This window comes from Acinonyx jubatus, chromosome A2 (assembly GCF_027475565.1).
Source record: "Acinonyx jubatus isolate Ajub_Pintada_27869175 chromosome A2, VMU_Ajub_asm_v1.0, whole genome shotgun sequence".
NCBI classification, from domain to species: Eukaryota; Metazoa; Chordata; class Mammalia; order Carnivora; family Felidae; genus Acinonyx; species Acinonyx jubatus.
In genome coordinates this window covers 66,756,280-66,780,936 of record NC_069383.1, presented here as the reverse complement: position 1 = coordinate 66,780,936, position 24,657 = coordinate 66,756,280, and the positions used below count along the sequence as shown (strand labels likewise).

At 39.0% G+C, this 24,657-nt stretch overlaps 1 protein-coding gene and 1 long non-coding RNA gene across 4 annotated transcripts in view; one reads left to right on the top strand and one right to left on the bottom strand.

The window, feature by feature from the left end:
* UMAD1 (UBAP1-MVB12-associated (UMA) domain containing 1) overlaps positions 1-24,657 on the top strand; it is a 220,392-nt gene that overhangs the window by 97,582 nt on the left and 98,153 nt on the right. The window lies entirely within an intron of this gene.
* The window catches only part of LOC113603053 (uncharacterized), a 204,163-nt gene continuing 182,440 nt past the window's right edge, over positions 2,935-24,657 (bottom strand). Inside the window, exons 4-6 of one of the 3 annotated variants that reach the window (XR_008297392.1) lie at positions 8,238-11,160; positions 5,659-5,812; positions 2,935-4,119 (exon numbers count right to left, since the gene is read on the bottom strand). This is a non-coding gene — a long non-coding RNA (uncharacterized LOC113603053). Of the gene's footprint in view, positions 4,120-5,658; positions 11,161-24,657 lie in introns of all 3 variants that reach the window. The other 2 variants (XR_008297391.1, XR_003424601.2) reach the window with 2 other exon arrangements.

Genomic DNA, 24,657 nt, shown 5'->3' with positions numbered 1-24,657 from the left:
TGTGATGCGTATACACTTTTTTCCACAAAGGATAATACTCTGCATACACTATTCTACATCTTAGCTTTTTAACTTAATTATATGTTTTGCTCACTAACTTACAGATATCTCATTTATTAGCTGCATAATATTCTTTTCTATTTGTATGATCTATTTTTCCCACATAGATGCTGGAGTGATTTTTTAAATAATTTTTTTAAGTTTACTTATTTATTTTGAGAGAGACAGAGAAGAGAGCTCGGGCAGGGGATGGTAAGAGAGAGAGAAGGAGAGAGGAATCTCAAGCAGGCTCTGTACAGAGCCCGATGTGGGGCTGGAACTCACAAAACTATGAGATCCTCACCTGAGCCAAACTCAAGAGACAGATGCTTAAGCGACTGAGCCACCCAGGTGGCCCTGGAGTGACTTTTTTTTTTTTTTTAATTTAAGTGAGATCATGTCACTCCTGTGTGTTTAAAACCCTTCCATGGCTTCAGATCACTCTCAAAATAAAATCCCAAGTCTTTAGTATGTCTCTAAGGCCTGACCTGCTGTGTCCTCTCTCTGTTCTTCTGCTAAGTTCAGGGTAGCATGTGCATCTGTTAATGTGTAGTTGGGGATTAAACACAGGTACTTGAGTCTTTTTTTAAAAAACTCTGTCAGGAATGTCACCAGTAAAACAAAGTCTCTTTATTAATCAAATGTAAAATCTTACTTAGTTCCTCACTTATCTGACCACCACCAGCTCCTCTTAAAGCAAAGAAATCTGGTGTTTTCCTCCCCAATAGCACTCACTGGAGGAAAAATAAACCTTGTTAACCAGAGTAAAAAATGTTGCAGGCACTCTGTAATCAAGAGCACATTTGAGGGAGGAAATGGTGTTATGGCAGATAGTTGAAGTACACTGTGTCTTAAGAATTTGGTGCTTCTTTATTGCTAGATTAAATTTCAGAATTGAGAGTCTAAATTTTCCTTTTCACATCTGGTGACACTTTTTTTAATCAGTGTGCAAAAGGAGAAAAATCTGTCTGCCTTCACTCCATGCCTCTAACTGCCGTCCAGCCTATGCCAGACTTAAGGAAAAGCCTTTTACGTTGGCAAGCAAACTCCAAAATGGTTTCCAAGCCTATTAAAAGTAAAGGAAGAGTTTTGCAGAAAAACTTTAGGAAAAAAATTTTTTTTATTGGAGCGGTACAAAATAAGAAGCAACTTTTAAAATTAAACAATGAAAAGTAAAAATGTGTTGGCTCACAGTGCGTGTAATGTTGCTGTTCTGGTGCCACCAGAGTAAGGCAGACTCCTGTGACCTATTAAAACTTAAAATTTAGGAATGTAGAATTTTGGAGGATTTATGATTATTGACAGCTAAAGGGATTATGGTGCAAGGTACGGTGATAGTTAGAAACACATGGACTGGAGCACATTTATCACTGAATGAATGTGCTGGATGAACAAATGAATAAACAAGGGAACCATGTTGCTTTCAGTAAGTAGGGTGTGTTAAGAGCATCGTGGGCTGGGAGAAGGGGACTGAAGAAATCAGGAAAGAGTGAAGCAGAGAGAAAAGAATATGAAGTGATTGCAGAGAAGCAGTGAGCTCTAAACTGAGGGTGGTATGAAATAGGACGCCAGGGGGTGAAGACAATGATTGAAAAATGAAAAGATAGCCATTTATGTGTGAGTCTGGGCAAGTGGCCACTTCACCTTGAAGTTACTAGAACTTTTCAGACTCTGGTTTTAATGAAATCAGGAGTGAGGGCATGTGGAGGACTGACCGAAAACAAGCTCGTCAAGGTGTTCAGAGAAGTTGAGAATTAAAGTGTAAGTAGGTCTGGTCGGAATGTGTTTAACACTGTTCATGAAGAAAGTGACAGAAAATCCAGCTGATCCTGGCTTAGCTGAAAAGGGGCATTCATTGTCTCTCATCAAACAGCCCATGGCTTGGGCTGACTTGAGGCTTGTCCTGATGCAGGTTCTGACAATGGTCCTCGTTGTGGAGGGCTGATACTCCTCTGGCGGATGGATGGCTGTAGCTGTTACATAGTTCTTTGGTGTATGTGCTAGTCCCTATTGCGTCCCACACTATGGGAGTGTCTTGATCAACATATTTTTAATTTTAATGTTGAATTATACATTTCCATATAGTGTTGAATTTTAACCTTTTGGTTAAGCACTTTGTGGGTGCTGTGCAAGTAATCCTTGCCAACCGAAGATGGAGAAAATATTCCCTTACTTATCTTAACTAAAGAAGACCCAGCTGTTGGACCAATGACATTTAGAGTTCTAGTCTGCTCAGAATTCCTTGTAGGTTTCTGGGTGATGCTGTGTAGTGCAAGTTGGGGACCACTGGCTTACATGCTGCTGAAAGTCTTCCCAGGATTGCTGGGTACTGCCACATCGCGGGGTACCCGCTCACCCCAGAAGACATGACAAGTTTGACTGAACACCTGCATATTGACCGGTTTTGTGGCAAAGTAATATGCATTAAAAGTTTTTGTTTTAAATGAGTAAAACTTTGCCTTTCTTTGAGAGAGGAGTTATTACTTGTATTAAGAGAGAATGATAAGAATGTATTAGTGGTTAGTTAAAAAAAAGAAAGGAAGTTAGGAAGGAAGGGAAGTAGAAAGGGAGGGAGGAAGGTAGGAAGGAAGGTAGATAGGAAGGTAAGTAGGAAGGGAGGAAGGTAGGGAGGAAGGTAGGGAGGATGGTAGGAAGGAAGGAAAGAAGGTAGGGAGGAAGGTAGGGAGGAAGGAAGGAAGGTAGGAAGGAAGGAAGGTAGGGAGGAAGGAAGGAAGGTAGGGAGGAAGGAAGGAAGGTAGGGAGGAAGGAAGGAAGGTAGGGGGGAAGGAAGGAAGGTAGGGGGGAAGGAAGGAAAGTAGGGAGGAAGGTAGGGAGGAAGGAAGGAAAGTAGGGAGGAAGGTAGGGAGGAAGGTAGGGAGGAAGGGCGGAAGGAAGGAAGGTAGGAAGGAAGGAAGGAAGGTAGGGAGGAAGGAAGGAAGGTAGGGAGGAAGGAAGGAAGGTAGGGAGGAAGGTAGGGAGGAAGGTAGGGTAGATGGTAGGAAGGAAGGTAGGAAGGAAGGTAGGAAGGAAGGAAGGCAAGAAGGTAGGAAGGAAACTCCAGAGAGGTGTCTCTTCATAAGCAATGATCAATTATATTGGGTAGTCAAGGTGTCTCCTTAGATTCTGAGGTTTTGAAACTCCTTAACTTCAGGACTCTTGATCCTTTATTTTTGACATTGTTGCACACTATGAGGTATCCAAGATGTGAGAAAATAAAATTATTCCAGATGGTGCCTCTTTTTCATTTTTTAGAATGTTTCCATCTAATCCTCTCCCACAAAAGAAAAATTCCCCTTGGAATTGCTTCTGTTATTATTTGTATTCGTTTTTAACCTTGACAACCATGTGGACATAGTACAGGTGGTTTTGTAGGAGAGTGATCTATAAAGTTCTTTGTGCTGTGCTGCAGAAGGGGAAATACTTCAATCACCACAGCAAAGCTGCTTTAAAGTAATTGAACATGTTTTGCAGCCAGATGTAAATGAAGTACCTTTTTTTGAAGATGGGTTAATTTACAGATATCTGATCATTATACTTTTGGGTAGACAGAAAGGCAGAGTAACACTGATTACGTGTCGGGGTCTGGCTAGGTTCCCAGCTCCACCACTTGCTAGCTGTGTGGCCTTGGCAAGCCCTTTCGCCTCTCTGAAATGAACATGATAGGAGTCCCCACCTTGTAGGGGCGTTCTGCGGATTGAATAGAGAATGCGGAGAATGCAGATAGCTCCAGGCTATCCGTGCCTGCTATACAGTACGTTCTCCTTGAATCCTAGTTATGTTGTTGATTCTGCTGCTGCCATCATCCCAGGAGGTGCAGCAGGGTCTTGGTGGTGTTTGATCTTACCTCCTTTTGGTCCATCCAGAGTGAAGGCTTTGGGGTTGTGAGGCACTCTTAGAAATTAACATGCGGGGTGCCTGGGTGGCTTCATTGGTTAAGGATCGACTTTGGCTCAGGTCATGATCTCACCGCTCTTGAGTTCGAGTCTGACATGGGGCTTTTTGCTGACAGCTCAGAGCCTGGAGCCCTCTTCGGATTCTGTGTCTCCCTCTCTCTGCCCCTCCCCTGCTCATGCTCTGTCTCTGAAAAATAAAGAAACATTAAAAAATTTTTTTTAAAATTAACATGCAAAAATTGAGGGAAGGGGCTGGAGTGTGATTTATTTAAAATTGTTTTAAAAATGTGTTTGCTTATGTGGGTTTTTTGTTTGTTTTTGTTATGTTATTTTGAGAACCAGAAACTTCTTTGCTTCCTGTCTCTCATATCATAGCCTATCCCAGTGGTTTTGAACCCCTCAGCAGTGGGGTTGACTTTACAACTGTTATTTCTCTGTTTTATGCAGAATTTTTATAGTGACTATCTCAAAAGGCAAAAGTGGAAGAGAAGTTTTTATGGGTCTCTTGCTCTTTTTTTTTTTTACCTTGTAATATTCTTTTTGTTTAAAAAATTTTTTTTTTTTACATTTTATTTTTGAGAGACAGAGACGGAGCACAAGCGGGGCAGGGGCAGAGAGAGAGAGAGGGAGACACAGAAACAGAAGCAGGCTCCAGGCTCTGAGCGGTCAGCACAGAGCCCGATGTGGGGCCTGAACTCAAGAATGGTGAGATCATGATCTGGGCTGAAGTTGGATGCTTAACCAACTAAGCCACCCAGGTGCCTTACCTTGGAATATTCTTATACGGTAATAAAGCTTTACAGTTATAAAGTAGAATACAACATGCATCCATGTCCCCACCACTAGGTTCAGGAACAACATTATGGATGGATACCACAGAAGCTGCTTGTATACACCTTCAACCCCTAGAGAGGTAGCCACTCATCCACATGCCATTTTCTTATACCGCATACTATGTATAATTCCAAACTGTATATAGTATTGTTTTCCTAATTTTAAAAGTTTATATAAGTGCTGTCATTTTTGTTGCCTTCTGCTGCAATTTGCTTTCTTTACATAGTGTTGTGTTTGTCAAATTCCTCTATGTTGATGGTAACTCTCAGTCATTTAAGCTGTTGTAAGGTATTTCTGTGCATGAAGATAGCATAGTTTATTTATCCCTTCTCGTGGCAGTAGACATTTACACACTCTCTCTCTTACAGACCATGTTGCCATCAGTGTTTCTATACATGTTTTACTTCACAGATCTATGTAGCTTAGGTTTTGTTTTGTTTGTTTTTCTACAGGGAGTGAATTCTTTTTAGTCTGGTCACATTTTGTGGGCCTCATTATTTTCGTCATCAAAATAAGTCTGAACTACATCTTTTCTGTCTTTTCTAGCTCAAAATTACACTTTTTATATGGGTTATTTAAACTGGATAGTTTGAATCATTGGATTTTAATTAGTATAATTTCCCAGTCCCATTAGTGTGTCTCTGCAGTATTTTCTGTAGGATATAAATTTTACTGATGGAAGGGAAAGTTCCATTTTGAACATTCTTGAGGACAAAATATATGCAGTATTAGAAATTATCATTAAGCATGATGACACAAGACACTCAATTTTTCTACCCAGTTTTGTTTCTTTCCTGGAATCCAGAGTAATTACAAAAGCTAATAATTTAGAGTAAACATGACTCTACACATATGTAAAATATGTTGTCTACACGTAGATCAGTCCCTGTACTTGATTTCTCCAGAGTTCGAGTCACATTGAATATTTTGTTTCCTCTTTAAACTTGAATGAGAATTCATATGGCCAAAGTATTCTATTCCCTTGGCCTTTTTCTCTCTTCTTACATAAATGAAAACCTAGTGTAAGGTGACGAATAGGCAAAGTCCTATAACAAAGAAAAGGGTACTAGAAAATCTGAAGCAATGAGAGATTAAACCTGACTCAAGGGCATGGAAAGGATTCTTGGGAGAAGGGGAATTTCAGCTGGGCCCTAAAGAATGAAGACCTTGTAGGTCTGTGACAAGCAGGAGAAGTGGGGATCCTCCAGATAGCCCATCTGCCAGCTGACTACCAATATCTGAGAGACTATTCGCACTACTACAGAGAACAGAAGTGCTCAGCTCTTTCCAGATTTCAGGCCCACAGATTTGTGAGGTCTGATAAAAATTGTCCTTGTTTTAAGTGCTAAGTTTGGAGTAGTTTGTTATGTACCAATACTTCACAGGAATACCTGCAAAAACCGAGGAGGGGAATACTTTCTTTTTTGCTTTTGTTTGGTTTGTTTTGATGCTTGCTGAAGACAGTATTTAGTCATCCAAAACCTCTTCCCAAAATATACTACTGAATGTAATTTAGAACTTCTAGCAGGAAGACAGGGTTTGGAGAAAATTCCAGGCAGAGGAAATGGCATGGACAAAGATAGCAAAATAGGAAAGGACAGGATATACGGAAGGCAGACAGTAATTAGTTGTGACTGGGAGTAGGGTGTCTCTTGGTTAGTAGTGAATGACTAGACTGGAAAGGAAGATTAAGGACATAGTATGAAGGGCCTTGAGCATGAGGTTGAAGAGACTATGACATAGAGCCACTGAAGGCTTCTGGGAAAGCAATGTTATACTAGTGGAACTTTTCTTTGGGAAACTCTTCAGATACTTATGGGATAGACTCAGGTGTGGAGAAATTAAGGGATCAGGGTGGAAGCCATTGAAAGATGTCATAGGAGTCGAATCTGTCATGGCTGGAGCCAGAATGAATACTAGAATACAGGTGGGAAGCATTGTGACCAGAGCTACCACTGACCCGCTCAGTGCATTCTGGGAATTAAAAAGATGCCCTGTCTTTAAGACATTTTACTTCCATCTGTTAGAAAATTGTTGTAATATATTTACTTAATTACAGTAAGATACTTGAATGCCATCTACTGGAAAATTAAACCTATGCACCTATAATGTGAACACTCCTCCCTGTAGATGTGGCATTCTTGTGCAGTACACAACCTATACTACCATATCTGCAACCGTAATCATGTGGGTATGAGTGATAGGACGTGGTAACTGGTCACATTAGTTATCAGAGGGAAAAGGAAGAAATTTCAACTCTGATTGGTAGGGAAATTGGTAGTAACATTAGTATAACTGGAACTTATTCTTGGGGAATAGGTTCATAAAACAATTATTCTAAACATGGAAGATTCCACAAGTTCTTCATTTTGTTCATTGATCCCAGTATTTTGCATTTACACAGAATTCTGTCTTTTCTTCTGGAGTCTCAGCTTTCCACCCTTTGTGACATCTGAGAATGGTTACCAATCACCTCGCTCTTTTGGGTTCCGTTCACCCCCTCTCTCCCCTGTATCTTTTCCTTCTTTCCTGATCATTGCTTCTCAGTCTCCTTTGCAGGCCCTTTTTTCCCTCAGATTTTCATTCTTACTGCCTTTGCATACAGTGGATGCACAATAAATGTTTGTTGAATTACATTGCCTTTGAAAGATTAGTTTCAGGTTTACTGAGAGACTGACTCTTTGGTGCTAGGGACTAAGGGTGTGCCAGAATTCAGAAAGTAGGAACATACACCAAATACAGTTCCTTGTTTTAGGATCTGTTTTCTACTCAATGGGTCACTCTTTGTTGGGGAATTCCTGTACTGTTGATCTGTTCATCATTGTTCAGTAGTGGCAACACCAGGAGAACAAATTCTTAATATTGGCTGTGTCACATGGGCATGTATAATTCAGAAAATACTTTCAAACCAAATAATGAAGCTTCCCTGTCTTCTAATTTGGGAAGGATGAAAACTTACCTTTCTTTTTTCTTTTTTTTTTTTTTAAATCTCGACTTTTGTACAAGTAGATTAGTGATGAGTTAATAAGCAAGATCACATTTAAATATTTTCATTTGAGGTTGCTTATTAACATTCTTAACCCTACCACCTGCACCTGCCCCCCAACCCATTCACCTAGGTTACTTCTGCTTTCATTTTTCATGGGGCTTGTATGTCAAGGGAGATCCAAGAACTTTGCTCTTCTGACACAGCTTTGCAAACATGTGTTGTGTGTCTGCTTTGTGCAAAGTGCTGTGGGAGGCTTCACTGAAGATACAAAGGTTTCAGATTGCTTCTGCCCTTCAGGAGAGACTGGCTTAATGGGAGAAGTAGACACATATGTAACTGCTCCAGGGCAGGCGATGACAAGGGTCATAATATAGTGCAGACAGAGCCAGGACCCCCTGTGTAAACATCACTCTAAGACTGAGCCACATACGTGACTTGCCATATTTCTTTTCTGAATTGTACACGTTTAACTCGTAACTTACCTGAGTTAGATTAGAATGTGTTTACTTGAAAGATTCTGAAGTCAGAAACATACTCTGAAAATTAAGATTTAACAGAATTTAACTAAAAATACATTGAATAACATCGACTTGATTCTTAGAAATTTTATTTGATTAAGTTGCTTTTAAGTTGGTACTATCCAAAGAAATTAGAGAAAACTAGAGTGATATTAAATAAGCAAGGATATAAAACCGGCCTTATGTTTATGTGAGCCCAGTATTTAGGAAATACATACCCTGAAATTCCCTAGCCAAATTATATTTTAAAATATGTTTTGAGTACAGGCAAAAGAAAATTACAAACAGCACAGTAGGAGAAAATATAACTCCCATAAATACAGTGAGGTAAATGTCAAATACTTGAATGGGTTATTGCTGTTTAGTTAAGGTGCCTTAGAGTTAAGTAAAACCAATGACAGTTTTACAATTACTGGAGAACCAAAGCCATGTGAATTTAAAAATGTTAAATGTACTTAAGGTTTGAAATTTAAACAAAAAGTTACTTTTGCTTTTTTAAAAAAAGTCCTTTCTTCTACATTAACTCAATCCCGCAGAAAAGAATGAGTGAAAATGAACCAAGTATACATATTAAACGAAATACAAGCCGCTGAAGAATCATTTTAACTTTTGTTTAAAGCTAGTCATAAAACGGAGCGTACGATTTGTGTCCTAAGTAAACAGTGCAGCTTTACCAACAACGTGATGGCTTGCAACTTTTATTTAAATTCATTCTTCTGACGATGAAAAATGTAGCTTCATGGAGGCATATCCCCTAGTTTTCCTTGGCATCTTCCTTAAAAACCTAAAATCGGAAACGAACAGTATGCCCACCAGTTTTATAAGTGATAGTAAATTGGGAAGTATCTCAAATAGCGAAATAAGAGAAGTACCTCAAAGATGCTTAAAAAGATTTGAAAGTATCACAGGAAACAGTAAGATAATACATCTAAGGGCAAGTAATCTGAAAGAGATATTCAATGGGAGAAAATGCTTAGTAATGCTGAAAGGGAGCCAACGTGCTATCAGACAGCAAAGCAGGTATAAGGTTGCAATGGGATATGGCAGGCACAAAGACCTGTTGCCACTTGGGGAGCCATCTTGCAAACTCATTACAGTAAAAAGAAAGGAAGCAGAAATCTCTTACAAACTGACAGTGTCAAGAACACATTTGTCCTATACTAACCTCCAAACTTCCAGAAACAGTAGCCACTGATGTTGTGAGTCATTTGGAAAACAGAAATTACAGTGTTTGGATTAGGGAAGAATTGACCTCAAAAAAAAAAAAAAAAAAAAAGAAGGTTTTAAAAATAAAAGGTCTTACCTTTTGTTTAAGTAATAAAACAATATGAAGTTACATGATGGATATAAGCAACTTGCTGAAAGACAAAATTCTTGAGATTAAATTGAGACCATAGAAGCTGGGATTAGTGTGAACACTTTTATAGGCAATTCTCAACATCTAGGCCAATTGTGTAGATTACAAAAGAGCATCATAGGGCAGTGATGGGAGCTGGGTCTCTTGAAGTAAGTTTGGAGTTCATGAAGAACTTCACTAAGTAACAGTGCCAGAATTGATTAGAAACAGCATGTTCTCGCAATGAGGTAGTATTTCTACTGTTGTCTATACTGGTCAGATTACTCTGCCTAATTGTTTACAATCTTTGGTTCAGTGCTTATAGTCTAGGACCATTTAGATGTCTTTGCCAGGGTACCCTGCCCTTTCTCTTAGCACCTTTTTTGATCTTGGCTTCTAGAATTTCTTTGACTGGCTTAACTTCTTACCTCTGCAATTGGCCCTCTGCTTTCAGAGCACTTCCTTCCCTGTATACACCTGTTATTTTGTCTCAGCACTGATCATATTTGTCTCCACCTGTCACTGTTTGCTAGTGCTGACCCATCTTTGCTGTAATTCTTATTATCACTACTTTTCTTAAGGACACGTCAAATCAGATGTTTTATTGGCTTCTTAAATTTAAATACTCAATTTATTGAGGCTCTGTTCTCAGTCTTCCCATTCCCAATCTAACCAATCCACAGCTTTCCACCTATGCTGGTGAGGACAGCATCTCACTGATCAAAAGGCTGAACTCCTTCTAACCCTCACTATATCCTATCTTTCACCATTTTGCCTTTTATGTCCCTTCTTTTCTGTCCCTTTCTTCTGGTAGCCAAATTCTTAATCGGGTCTTGAGATATTTCTCTCAAAATATTCCTTCTGTTTCTTGCAACAACACTCTAGTGCTTGATGATGATGATGATGATGATGATATTTAATAAAGCAATACCATTGTCTCAAACTACTAGTGACTTACGAAACTTCTAACTTAGATTAAAATGGTTTTGATATTTTCTTATTTAAGCTCAAAAACAGAAATTAGATCATTAAGCAAATTTAATAATATTTTTAGCTTAATATTAAAGCCCTAAAAGTTACTTTTTAAAATCAAAAATTGTTTAGGTCATTGAATTGTTATCTTTTATTGAACTATCAGTCATTTCTTGAGTTCCATCTCTATGCCAGGGGTAGAACCAGGCCTGCACCAAGTATTAGGTAGTTTCTGGCCTTGAAAGTTTACATTCTGGTTATGGGCAATAATTTTGGCTGAGCAACCGAGAAGTCTTTCATACATTCAATAAATATTCACTGAGCTTCCGGCTCTACACTAGGCACTGTGTCAGGGAGTGGGGATACACTACGGTAAGCAAGACACATAAGATCATTGGCCACATGACTTTCAATCAGCTGGGGAGAGCGATCATTAAACAGTTAATAAAGTGGCAGGTCCACAGGTGTTGTGTACTTAGGGGCACTTACCCTAGTAGATGAGCAAGCAGGAACTGTAGGAGGAGGGAAGATGGGGCTGACCTTGGTGTTGTGTATTGAGAGCCCAGTGTGCTTGTAGAACTGAAAGAAGGTTGATAGGAATTTACTGTAGATTCAGTTGGGGAATGGTGACTTGAACTATTCAAGACAGGAGGGAGGAGGGCTGGTAGCTGGAGGGAGACCTGGGGTTCTTACAGGCTCATTTAATAGGCATAGATATCTATCTGAAGTTTTAGAAATAAAATATGGTCCTACCCAAAATCTTGGAAATAATTCTCTTGCCCCGATTTAGTATCTTTGGGATATTTTTCTGAACACTTATTAAATTTGTAGCCAAGAAAGTATTGTGTGTGTGTGTGTGTGTGTGTGTGTATGTGTATACACATAAAAGTATTATATATAAATGGTAGAACAGTTCTTCTCAGTCACAACTCATTTTTGTAGTGAAATAATAGTTTTAATCAGAATTGCCCTTCTGGTCATTTGTTTGGCACAGGCTCTTTTGTTAGGATCCAAACATGGCACTTAGAACTGAATTGTAGCAATTTTCTCATCTTAATAAAATTGTGATTGTGCCATGGCATCAGATTATTCTAGAGCAACCTTGCCAAGAAGCAGCAAAATTTACTTGTCTTTTTTTTTCCTTCCCGGGTATATATGTAGTTAAACTCAATTTTTAAAAATACATTTTACTACAAGTTCTTGCTTATCGCAGGCAAACCCAGTGACCTATTATTTGTTACTTGTATCTGCAGGCCAACAATTTATATTAGGAAGTAAAACTTTTACTGTATAGCATTAAAGTTCATCTGATGAATAATCTGATACTGCCTCAGGTTTCAAACTTTGTTGTGAGTAAAATAAGTGCTCATGCAGTTTAGAAGTAGTACAGCAGCTGCAGACCCAGAAGAACGCGTGCTGTTACTCACATAATAAAGGAACCCCCAAAGCCTTATAATTTATAGATTCATAACCACTTCTTGTTGAATTTATTCTTCTAAATGGTGCAGGTGCTACTTTGGTGTAAAAACATACAACCCTCTTTAGGCAATCTAGAAGAACTCCAAGGTGCTTAATTTTTCTTTCCCCCCTTCTTCCATTGTGAGCTGGTTAGCATTAAGGATAAACTCAGCACTCCTTTAAAGCTCAAAGGTGCGATTGTTTAAAAACTTACCTAAAACTCCTTTTTAATCATTTAAATATATATGTAATTTCCTACAGATGTGTAATGGATCATTTATTTAAGATTTGGACAGTTCATGGGAAGCCCTATTGTTAACTTATTAGAAAATATTATGATCTTGCCATGTTCTGTATGGGTCTAGATGTTGCTGGTATGTTGATGAGGGCCACAGAAGTCCCTGCCCTCATGGAAACTCAGAGTCTGGTGCAGTTTATATTTTGGTGGATTTTGTAAGCGCTCTTCCCTATTCAGCTTTCATGGAACCTCTTGTCTGATGAAATCTAGGCGACTCTTTCAAGTTCTGTCTTTTAAAGTCTGCTCCCTTTAAAATGATGGCATGAGTGTATTGCTTCAGAGATGGCGGTGACTATTTATCGTGAATAGCGAGCATTCCAAGAAATTAAGCTGGTAACCAAAAGTAGGATTAAATAGTGTGCATTGTTAAGCACATTTATTTTAGATTTCAACTTCAGGGTATTAGTAGCTGGCATTATTTCATTAATAAAGCAGCATTTTCACCAAGTTTTGTAAGAGGATAAACAATTTTCCAGGAGATCATCAGGGGCTAATATGAATTCTACAGTAAAGTACTCTGCTCCAGATCATAACAATTACCCCCCCCCCCCATAATAACAGTTTATACTTAGGTGCCAAGTACTATTTTAAGAGCTTTACATAAATTGACTAGTCTAATCCTCAAAATAATGCTTTGAGGTAGATACTATTATTATACCTCTGTATTACATACATGGAGCTCAGAGTAAGTAACTTGCCTAAGGTTACAAAGCTAGCAGGAGGCAAGGCTGAGATGAGATCCCAGGCAGTCTGGTTCTCCGCCTCTGTGCTCTACACTTCTCAGACTTAAATATATGCTTTCTCATTACCCTTCTTGCTTTTTTGTGTCCTAGTAATTTGCTTTCTCTCAGATACGTAAATATTGACTTGTGTAACAGACACACCTTACTCTGAAAGTGAACCTACTGGCTTTTTAATTCGGGTTTTTTTCCATGTTCATAACTCTCTTATCTTACAAAGGCTTTTTTCAAATTCTAAGTCCAGCAGGTAGTAATTTGGAAGTTCATTTGTTTTGGTTCTTTATGGTTTTGCTTGCTTATTTGTTATTTAATGTGTGTTTTTTTTATACCTAGTACCCTGGCAGATTTATCACATTTTAAAATGAAAATTTAGTCAAATTCGTTGCACACAAAATTTTATTTCTCTGTGCCTCTGGAGAGCAGTGGAGATAGAAAAGAAATCCTTGTTTTCCCATAAAGAGGAGCACAGTTTTGCCGACTTCATGTTCAGCCCACGGCAATATTTTGGGTTACTTTTCATCCCTTTGGGTTTCCTGCTGGAGCAAGTATTTCTGCTGTTGTGACCCTACACCGTATTGAACGCGCCTGTGTTGTTTGGCTCCTGGCCTCCTCTCCTGCCTAGTGTTTCTGCTCCTCCTCCCAGGTCAGCTGATGGCAGCTTCTGTGACAGGGCCTGTGACCTCCTCCCAGTCTTGAGGATTTGCTGCCTTCAGTGCATCTGCTTGACTTTGCTGTGTTGTTAACTAATTACACTCCTTGAGGCCAAGGTTTTGTGTGTGTGTGTGTGTGTGTGTGTGTGTGTGTGTGTGTGTGTCTTGTTAGTTACACTGCTCAATCCTGAGGCTTAAGATCCTGCCAGATATATACTAGGGGTTTGATATTTGCTGAATGAAGACACGTCTATATTATAACACTCACTTTATTGTATTTAATAGTTGGCACATGAATTTGTCCTTCCCCTTCTTCTCTCACTCATGTTTGCATTTTCCCTGCTGTCTATAATGCATTAGGTAGGTCGGTAAATATTTACTGAATTAGTGAATGAGCGAGTAAATAATACTCGTCCATCTCTGTGGCACTAGATAGGGATGATTAAAGGGAGGAGAGATAATGGATAGAAATGAAAGGACCAGTTCATTAGAAATTTTAGAACTCTGAATTTAGAAAACAGCAGAAGCACCAAGACCAGATGTCCTCTTTTGTTCATCTGTCCAGAAATTTAGCTTTTGCATGTCTGCAGTTTGCACAAATACTCATTTGTCTTTGAGGGTAACATGGTAAGGGAGTAGTTCTAGAGATAGGACCCTCAGTGAAAACTGCATAAATCTTCTTCTGTCAGTTAGGGAGACTTCAATGGCGTTAACGCAAAAAAAATCCCCCCCAAAAAATAATGTGTCTGCTTATTAAGATATAGTGAACTTTATCATATTTTAAGTTCTAAATTGAGTCATCAAAACAAGAACCTCAGAAATAATATACAAGTTTATTCCGTACTGTGGAAGGCCAGAGGACTTGAAGATACTTACTCTCTTCTCTTCACATGCCTCGAAAACCTGTCTCACTCACCGGACGGTTTTCCCTACAAATCATATGATGTCTTCACTCATCAAATGCTTGTAGAGTGTGTACTCTGTACCCAGGTAGTTTTCTTGGTGGCCTGCTGACCTTGGGCAATCAAATTTATTTTGGACCGTTCTTTTTTGTTTCCATAAAGAATGGAGGGAGGTGGAGAGGGACAGAGGGAAGCACATATATATGGAAGAAGCAGCATGTCCTAAGACAGAGTTCTGACAGCACAGCATGTTCTAGAAATGGTATAGTATGGTGATGGTGGTCGGAACACAGGGTCCAGGAGAAAACAGGAAAGAAGTCGCCACAGGCCTTGGGGAAACAGAGCTACATGGATGAAAGTGGGTATTGAGAGCTGTTGGGGACTTAAAACCCATCAGCACAGTAAACATACTTTCCCCTGGTCTCCTGCCCACCACCTTTTCAACCAGCGTTCCTCTTACTGTGCTGGTTGACTCTGGTACAGATTTTTGATTTCTACCCTTAGCTCAGAGCTCAGGAGGACTCTCTTCTCTTTAAAAAAAAAAAAATTTTTTTTTTCTTAAAATCTATTCATTTTGAGAGACAGAGAGCATGAGCGGGGGGAGGGGCAAAGAGAGAAAGGGAGACACAGAATCGGGAGCCAGCTCCAAGCTCTGCGCTGTCAGCACAGAGCCCAACACAGGGCTCCAACCCATGACCGTGAGATCATGACCTGAGCCAAAGGCAAGCGCTTAACTGACTGAGTCACCTCAGTCAATTTTAAAAAAATTTAAAAAAAAATTTTTTTTCCAACCTGTTTCTAATGAGCTGCATTTTTTAATTACCATAGTGAGTATTCTAAACTGCAGCAACTTTTCTCAGGAACCTCAGCTCTCATGACCCACCCCCCCCCCCCTTTTAAAGTAATGACTAATTGCCCTTGTCATTTTTCTGAGGAAATGGGTAGGATCTGGCATGTGCTGCCTCAGTCTGCCTCCCCTCCACATCCAGACTTCCCTTTGCCTCCCGCCATCCTTACAGTCTTTCTGCCTCAGAGGGAAGTATGCGTTCACTTTTTTCAGCACCGACTCCTCCTCCAGTGCTCTTGAGCTTGCTTTGGGCTGTGGGACCTTCCTGTGTTGATCATCTGTGCTCTTATTTCTTCCTTATTACAGGCTCTTTCCTTTTAGCTCCTTAACATTCTCAGATCTCTTCTAGCCTTGAAACTGCATTCTTTGACTTTCCTTTTTTTCTCAAGATGTCCTGTGTTTCTTCTTACTTAAGCAAGGAAGGTGGTCTGAGGATTTAGAAAGATTACCTAGCCATGAGGTGGAGGAGGAAGTGAAGGAAAGCAGAAATTTGAGGGAAAGATCAGCTATGAGGGTGTTGAAGATAAAGTGGTGACTGTGGGGAGGAGCTGACAAATCTGAGAGGTATACAGGAGGTAGAACTGATCAGACTTCAAATGGATAGGAGATGTGAAGGAGATGGAGAAATCCCTGATGACCCCCAGAATTGAGGGAGTGAATACAGAAGGAGGGGCAAGTTTTAGGGAGAAGACAGTGTGTTCCCTTTTGGAAGTGTTGGGGTGAACTGCCCTTAGGGCATCCAGTTGGAGAAATTGAGCAGGCAATTGGAAGTATGATCTGTAGCTCAAGAAAAATGTTGGTTCTTTAGAAACAACATTGGTAGTCAAAAGACATACTGGTATATCTTGAGGTATAGTGTTGGGTGAGATCTCCAAGTGATGGAGTAAGAAGAAAATGGCCTTGGGGAATAACAGAGGAGGTAGAATAAGAGGAACCTATGAAGGAAACAGAACAAATAGCCAGAGAGAAAGAAGGATAAAGAGTGGGGTGTGTGTGTGTGTGTGTGTGTGCGCGCGCGTGCCCGCATGCATGCATGGGTGCCTTGTGTAATTTTTGTTAGATTTGTTTTAGCTCCTTGAAGAAAAGGCTGATATGTATTTCCTTATTAAAATTGTGTAGACTCAATCAATATCTAATATATGCCATTATTGATAGAACCCACTGAAAATAGAGTCAACACTTGGGAAGAAGTTCCTTTGCCTGAAATCACATGTTGCTAGAGTTTCTGGAAAGAATGCATTTGTTAATCAGATAGTTTGGGATGTCAGTAGGAGACACATGGAAAAGTTGGGTGACTAGTGTGCTCAGGGAACAATCACTGCAGCAGCCACAGGATTTTATTTTCAATAGCAACTTGTTTATTGATGAAGGCGATCTTGATGGCTGACTTGTTAGAGAGAAATCGTTGGTAGCTTCATGCCAGCGGTTTTGCCACCATAGTGGAAGTTCACAAATCTGAACATTTTTGTTTTTATCTCCATGATGTTTGGTCACATTTACATTCCACTGCAACACTCCAGTCGTGAGTCAAAATTAAACACTGTTATAAACTAGATTATATCCTTATGTTTGTGCAAAAAAATCTTTTTCGGGGCAGGGGTAGAAATTTACAGCAATCCAAGAATTCATCCAAAAGCCACTAACAACTTAAGTTGGCCTCATATTAGCCGGATCCCACTTTGGGCCTCCATGGGAGGTGGTAGGAGGTGGGCAGTGCCTCAGGAGCTGTGCAAGAGGGCCCCCTGGAGGTGTGCAAAGAAAGTCATAAAACTTCCATTTACAAATTATTTCTGTCTCACCCTAAGAAAAAACTGAGGCTCCTGGGTGGGTCAGCCAGTTAAGCGTCCAACTTCGGTTCACGTCATGATCTCACAGTTGAGTGAGTTTGAGCTCCCCCATCGTCCTCAGTGCTGACAGCTCAGAGCCTAGAGCCTGCTTCAGATTCTGTTGATTGTGTGTCTCCGTTTCTCTCTCAGCCCCTCCCCTGTTTCTGCGCTCTCTCGCTCCCTCTCTCTCTGAAATAATAAATGAATAAACGTAAAAAAAAAAACCTGCCAATTTTTGTGTGTTTTTGAACATTCATTAGAGATCAGTTCAGTGCTCCATGTTTGCAAATAAGTCAATTATGTATTGATATAAATATAGAGGAGGCATGCTCAACTATTTTTAAGTTGGTGTTTGTTCGGGAATAGACTCTGGAGACCTCAACTTTAAATCCTAGATACTGTTTGAATGCTGTGGGTAAGTCAGGAACATTTAGAAGTTTCTTAACAAAACTCTGTCAATAATTTTAGCTATTATCAGAGTCCAAGTGTTCTACTTGCAAATGCAGATGTGTGTGACCTGACCTTAATTCCACAGGATGGATTTTGACCGAGAGCATCAAAAGGCAAGTTCAAACCCATTTGCTGCCCTTTCTGTAAGCATGCCGCAGTTTCTCATGAACTACCTAGTGTCCCTCCGTGCACGGTGTGTTCTTTACAGCCATGCTTTAGTCACAGGCAGTTTAAACTGTTCAATAGTATCTCGCTTTAAAAGGTAGGCTGATGGCGTTTCTATCTTCTGGTACATCTGGTAAGTTAATATATACAGTCTCTGTGAGTATCCTGCAGGGACCTGTTTTTACATGCATACAGGGACGTTTATGCAGAAATCAAAGGCCATGAATCAGAAGAACACAACTCTTGTTTCCAGTGTACTGGAGGCTTAAAAAAAATTGGCTTTGAAAAATTGAAAGTAGTGTGGTTTGTTTTTATTGTGGAACCGATCAGGAAGAACAATTTACAGTCATTGCCATTCTTCACAGCTGAATGGAGTAGAGGTGCCCGCCTCGTGAAATGGAGCAGCTGTGCCCGTTTTCTCTGGGCTCACAAAAACATTTGCTTTTTAATCGAGAACTTTGGATGGTGGGGTACAGTTTGTTTTCATGATGGAAGTGGTCAGTTGTGCCTTACCAGACAGCTGTAGTGTAATTAAGAAAAACTGTGTGAAAGTGGATTAAATATAACAGAAGAAGCCTTGAAAAAGGGGGAGCATTCACCTTAAATTTATTCATTTTTCTTTAATCCTTAAAAGGCAGAAATAGCACTACAATTCTGCTCTACAAGATTTTACTATTTCACAGTATCACTTAGCTCTAACAGATATAAGATACCCTAGGACAGAAAAATTGTTTGCTTTTGTGACAGTTTCAAACTAAAAAGTAGGGGTTTTAAGATGATTTGGCTTGTGAGAGATCTGCTTTCCAAATAACGTTTAAAATCAGGAACTGCACAATTATGTTTACGTTGACTTTAGTGCATTATGGAAGTTAGTGATCTACTTTTGTAGAGAAAGTGTTTTGAGGCTGCTTTTTAGATTCACTTTGTATACAAATTGAACATGAGAATTAACTGTTTTTGATGATGAGAAACTATGAGATGAAAATCACAGTTTTCTTGATAAATTTTTAACTGAATTAGTGAAATGAGAATGAAGTAATCTGGTGAAGTGTTGATTTGTTGTAGTTAAATGTGGAACATTAGGCTGTCATTTGGCTTTGAAAAGCATATACTTATTTTATGCAGCAGACTTTGAAATAAGAATAGAAATGCCTTAATTTGCATCATAGTCTACAGTAGCAAAATAACTGTTACAAGGTCAGAGGAAGCTGAATTAAAAAAAAAACCAAAAACTATTGTGCTCATAAATAAACCAAGATTCGTACTAGACATTCATTGATCATAAGTTTTTATATGGATTGCTCAACACATTAAAAAACAAAATTTTCACCCTAGGCAAAATAAAAGGTTCAGGTTTGCTCTAAGAGTTTATCGTATAGTAATGACTATGTATGGAAGACTCGGGTTTTATGTCTGAGAGGATTCTGGAAAGCCATAGGAAGGGAGCGGAGTGGGCAGGGAGTTCCAGCCCATAAATTGTAAGCTGTTTCCAGTCTTCAAGCCCTTATCCTGGCAATTCTCAGAGGAGGACTCCACGCTGGCTGTTTTTGAGAAGAATCCCAACTGTCCCTTCCCCACTCTTTGGTGGCCATTCTCGCTTGATTCCTTATGTCTTTCCTCACCAGAAGCCCTAAGAAAACTCAGAGTCAGACCTGAGTTTATTCTAAATGTCAAACCGTGGCTGCAGCTTGATAGTTGGCTTTTCTGTTTGTAAATCGAGCCCTCACGTGCACCAAACTCTTCTTCAGACTCCTGCATCTACAGAGCCTGGGCAAAGTTGAGTTCAGGAAGGTGAATCAAGAAGAGTGTGGGGTGGATTGGAAAAGTAGAATAACAATAAAGAAATTCTCTGAGGCCAAGTTTTAAAGTAAGAATGGCAACGGAGAGCATTGAAGGAAGCAGTGTGTTGCAATGAAGAAATTCCTGGAAATTCTGATCACTGGAATTAAAATCAAAAGATCTGAATTTAAGTCCCAGCTAGCCGAGCGTTTTGGGGAAGTCCTTTCCAGCCTCTGTTTCTCCATGTATAAGGTGGAAATGCAGTATGTGCTCTACATACCAAACAGGTTGAGTCTTAGGAAAGAAAGAAGGGGAGAGAGAGAGAAAGACAGTTGTGGGGCAGTAAAGTCCTATGGTGTAGTTATGGAACCAGTTGGCCCATCTGTATCTTTTTTGGAGGGGTGGGAATGGGGAGGAACTCTTGGCAGCAAGGAGAGAATGCAGCAGACATTAAATTTGACAAACATTGAGTGTTACTAGAGCTCTTAAGAATCGCATTATTTATCTCTGTTGGACCCCCGACACACCACTTCCCCCACAACACCAGTTCCAAACCCTTTCACCCTCCTCAAGTCCCTGCCCAGCCCCCACTTTTCAGTCTGCACAGAAAAATTCCTCCCCTACTTTGCCAGGAGGGCTAAGCAAGGCCCTTGAGCTTCCCTGGCCTACCATCTTGAAGTATCCCTGTCTTTATCCATTTCCTTCTCTCCTTCTGTCGCCTCCATGCAAAAGGTAGACTGTGTTCTTGACACATTCACACCTTACTTCATCCCAAACTTTGCTTCACCGATGATCTCCTTTCTCTTGTTCTTTTCACCTGGTTCTCCTTCATAGTCAAGAGACTCTGCGTTCGGTGTCCTATGTGTTGTTGTTGTTTTTTTTTTTTTTTTTATTTGCATGCATGAAATTTTTAGGAGTGATTTGAATACTTCTATTTTTGCCATCCATGCTTTATTTTGGTCCCATTTAGTCTGGCTTCTGTCTGTTTCATATTGAAACTTGTGTCTCAAAGGCAGCTGGTGATCTCATGCTGAAGTCCAGTGACCATTACTCTGTGTTTGCTTCCACTGGTCTCCATGTGAAGTTCCATGCCCACCTTCACAGCCTCACCTCTCCTAATTACAACCCTCACCCTTTGGCTTCTCTGTGTCAGTACATTCCTTGTTCTCTTTACTGACTGCTTTTCTCTCTTCCTCAGCCTCTAAGGGTAGGTGTTCCCTAAAATGCTGTACAAAGCTCACACAATTTAGAAAAATTAATTCAAATTGGGTAGCAGACCTAAATATAAGATAAAAATCTATAAAACTGGTAACAACATAGGTGGAAATCTTTGTGACATTTGGATAAATATTTTTCAGATATAACACAAAAAACGTGATCCAGAAAAGAGAAAATATTGATGAATTAGACTTCTTCAAAGTAAATATTCTTTTAGAGAGGCATTGTCAAGAAGATGAAAAAAGCCTCAGATTGGGAAACAATATTGAAACTTATCTCGTAAAAGACTTGTATCCAGAATACAAAGAACTTTCAAAACTGCATAAGAAGCAAACAGCCTCATTTTTAAAAATGGGCAAAAGATTTGAATAGATCTATTAATGGTAAATAAGCCCATGAAAAGATGTTTAACATCATCAGTTCTTAGGGAAATGTAAATTAACCACAGTGAGCTACCACTACACCCACTGGAATGGCTAAGATCACAATTACTGACCCTACCAAATGTTGGGAGGTTGTGGAGGAATGGGAACTTGCATATATTATTGCTGGTAGGAAGGTGAAATGGTACAGTCATTTTGGATGTTCGACAGGTTTTTAAAAAGCTAAAGAGAGACCTACCGTGTGACCCAGCCATTCCACGCCAAGGTTTTTACTGCATGCTGTATGAGTCCCGTTGTATAAAAATCTAGAAAATCCAGTGATGGAAAGCAGAGTTGTTGCTTGTGAATGGGAATGTGGTGTAGGACGAATGGATTGCAAAGGAGCATGGGGAAATTTTTGGGAGTGATGGATATATTCATTAGGTTGATTGTGATGATGCTTTCACAAATGTATACACATGTCAAAACTGATCAAGTTTGACACTTGAAAATGTGCAGTCTGTTATACATTAATTATACCACAATAAAACTGTAAAAAAATTCATAGAACTACACACTGAAAAGGATGAATATTACAGAATGTAAATTATCCCTCAACAACTCTGGCTTTAAAAAAAGCATATAGGAAAATGAAATATGGGGATTGAGATTGTTAAAATAATTAAAAGCCAATCTGAAAAGATTACATACCATATGATTCCACTTTTACAATATTCTCCAATGACAAAGTTATAGAGATGGAGAACAGATTAGTGGTTGGTTGCCAGATGTTAGGGATAGTAACGATGGGGGGGGGGGGGAAGCGAGGTGAAGGATAAATGGAAATTTTCAATACTATTTATGCAACTATGTAATGCATAACTAATGAATCTATAATTATCTCAAAATAAAAAGTTGCTCTTTTAAAAAAGGTCTACTGGATATTTTTGTCTTCTCTGATGGGAAACCATCAATTTTTTATATGTTAAATCTATAATGTTTACCATACAAACACTAGAAATGGATTTCATTGAGATGATTACAACTTAATGTTGCATTGTTGTATACAGAAACCATAGCTAGAATCATCTTCCAATTTCTGGTTCCCCATCTAAACATGGAATACCTTAATTTTTTTTTTCTCAGACAGTCTTAGTTAAATTGTTCTGACTAGATAATACATACAAATGGTTTAAAGAGAGATGCAGTGAAAAGTCTACTGCAAAATCCGTCTTACATTACACAATTCATATAATTCCCCAAAAGTAAACAACTATTAACTTCTTGTGTTTTCTTCCAGAATTTATATGTATACAAGCAAATGCAAACATATTTTTTTACTCTCCTCCCTGCTTTTACCCAAAAGATAGTTTACTATATTGAATATTTTACATTTTTCACTTAACAATGTATCTTAAATTTATAAGGCGATAGACAGAGAGCCTCTTAATTCTTTTTCTTTTGACAGTTGCATAATATTCCATTATGTATTTAAATGTATATCTTCCATACATATATATACAGAGGCAGTTGTGTAATATTATATACATATTACATAGATTGTATATATAATGCACACACATCTATACATAATATGTAGATACTAGGTTATTTCCAGACTCCCACTTTTGTAAACAGTATTGCAGGGAATATCCTTATACATATGACATTTCCTACTTGAACAAATATATGTGAATACATGAAATTGCCCATACTGACTTTTTAATCTAGAAAAAAATTTACATGGTTCAACCTAGTATCTATAGAATGCATTTTCAGATATGTAATTATTGGAGACAAAGTCTTTAGTGTCCTTTGGATTTTCTGCTCAACTATCAGACGTGCATGATAATTTAGATGCCTAAAAAGGGTGTGGAGATGCATTGTGTAAATGTTCTATTCAGTATAGCTAAGGGGAAAAATGCCCATGCACACACAGGGATATTTCTCAAAGTCCTTTGCCAGTGACTTTATTCAGTGACATGTCTAACTCTTAGCCTGGTCCAGCTCTGTCAGGCTTCTTTGCCTGTTTATGAAAGTCTTTGCTTTCTCCATATTGACAGACCTAAGACTAGAGCTCTGAGCCCTTTGTCTTTCCCAAAGGGGAGTTGTCCAAAATATCTTCTTACGTACTCTCAGTGCATAATCCTCCATTGGTTCTCCCAATTATTGCAGCTTTAGTATTAATTAGGTCTTAAGTGATAAATTAGATTCTCTGAAAAAGGCTGACTTTTTTTGTACACAAGACAGATAGATGGGGCATGTCCTTCTACATAACGAGCCAACCAGTTGAAGTCTTGGCTTCTGCAATACTGGTTGTATATGTGTGTTTGTATGAGAGAGAGAGAGAAAGTAAATATAGGAAAATTTAACAATTGGTTAATATAGGTGAAGGGGAATAATATAAGATGTTTACTGTACTATTCTTTCAAATTTTCTATAGATTTAACATTTTTTTAAATAAAAATTTGAGAGAAAGCATATTCTTTGCTGAAATTATTTGCTGTGAATTAGGGGCAGCTTCATTACCTACTTATGTTCTTGGTTTTTGTTTTGCTGTTTCTAAATTTGAAGACATCTTAGAAACTTTGCCCCCAGATGAAAAAAAATAAGTGATGGTAACAATTCATAATTGTTGAGGGTTTCTTCTCTGCCCCATGTTGGGCTCAGCATTTTATGTGGATGATCTCATTTAAGCCTCTTATCAACCTATTATTGTCTTCATCATTTTTCAGATGTAGCCACTCAGACACAGCAAGGTTAAGTAACTTGCCTCAAATCACAGAGCTAACATGAGGTAGAAATGCTACTTGCTGCCAGATCTGCTGTCATTATACTTGACCTGGCCTTTATTTTGGCCTGAAGTCTTCTGAAGTGAGAGATATTATCATTTGGCTAAAACTCTTGTAACAATTTCCTAATCTGGATAATATGATGATCTGAAGTCTTCATGAAAGAATACAAGTGGATGTACACAGGAAAACTGTCAAGTTTCTTGACATGTTAATAATTTGCAAAGCTCTGTGAAAAAGAACTGTTTTGTGTACCTATCGCAGTCAAGCCCTTTTTACCCCTTTTCTGAGTTTGCTTCCTATGTATAAAATTACCAGCCTGCAAAGAGGCATTAATTGGCTCTTTTTCAGTATATTTCTTGTACCTTTCCCTCTCTATTGACTCTTTTCCATCAGAATTTAAGCAAGTTCTCCCTTTATTCCACACAGCCTCTGGCCATCACCATCTCTTCTCCAAGCCAAGCTTTCCTAATAAATGACTCTTATAAAGATACCATAGGGCTCTTTTCCTGTTTTGTACCAGCTCCTCTGATCCTCCGCAACCCTATCTTATGCCCCCAACTGCCGGTTTCCTTCGGGCAATTTTTCT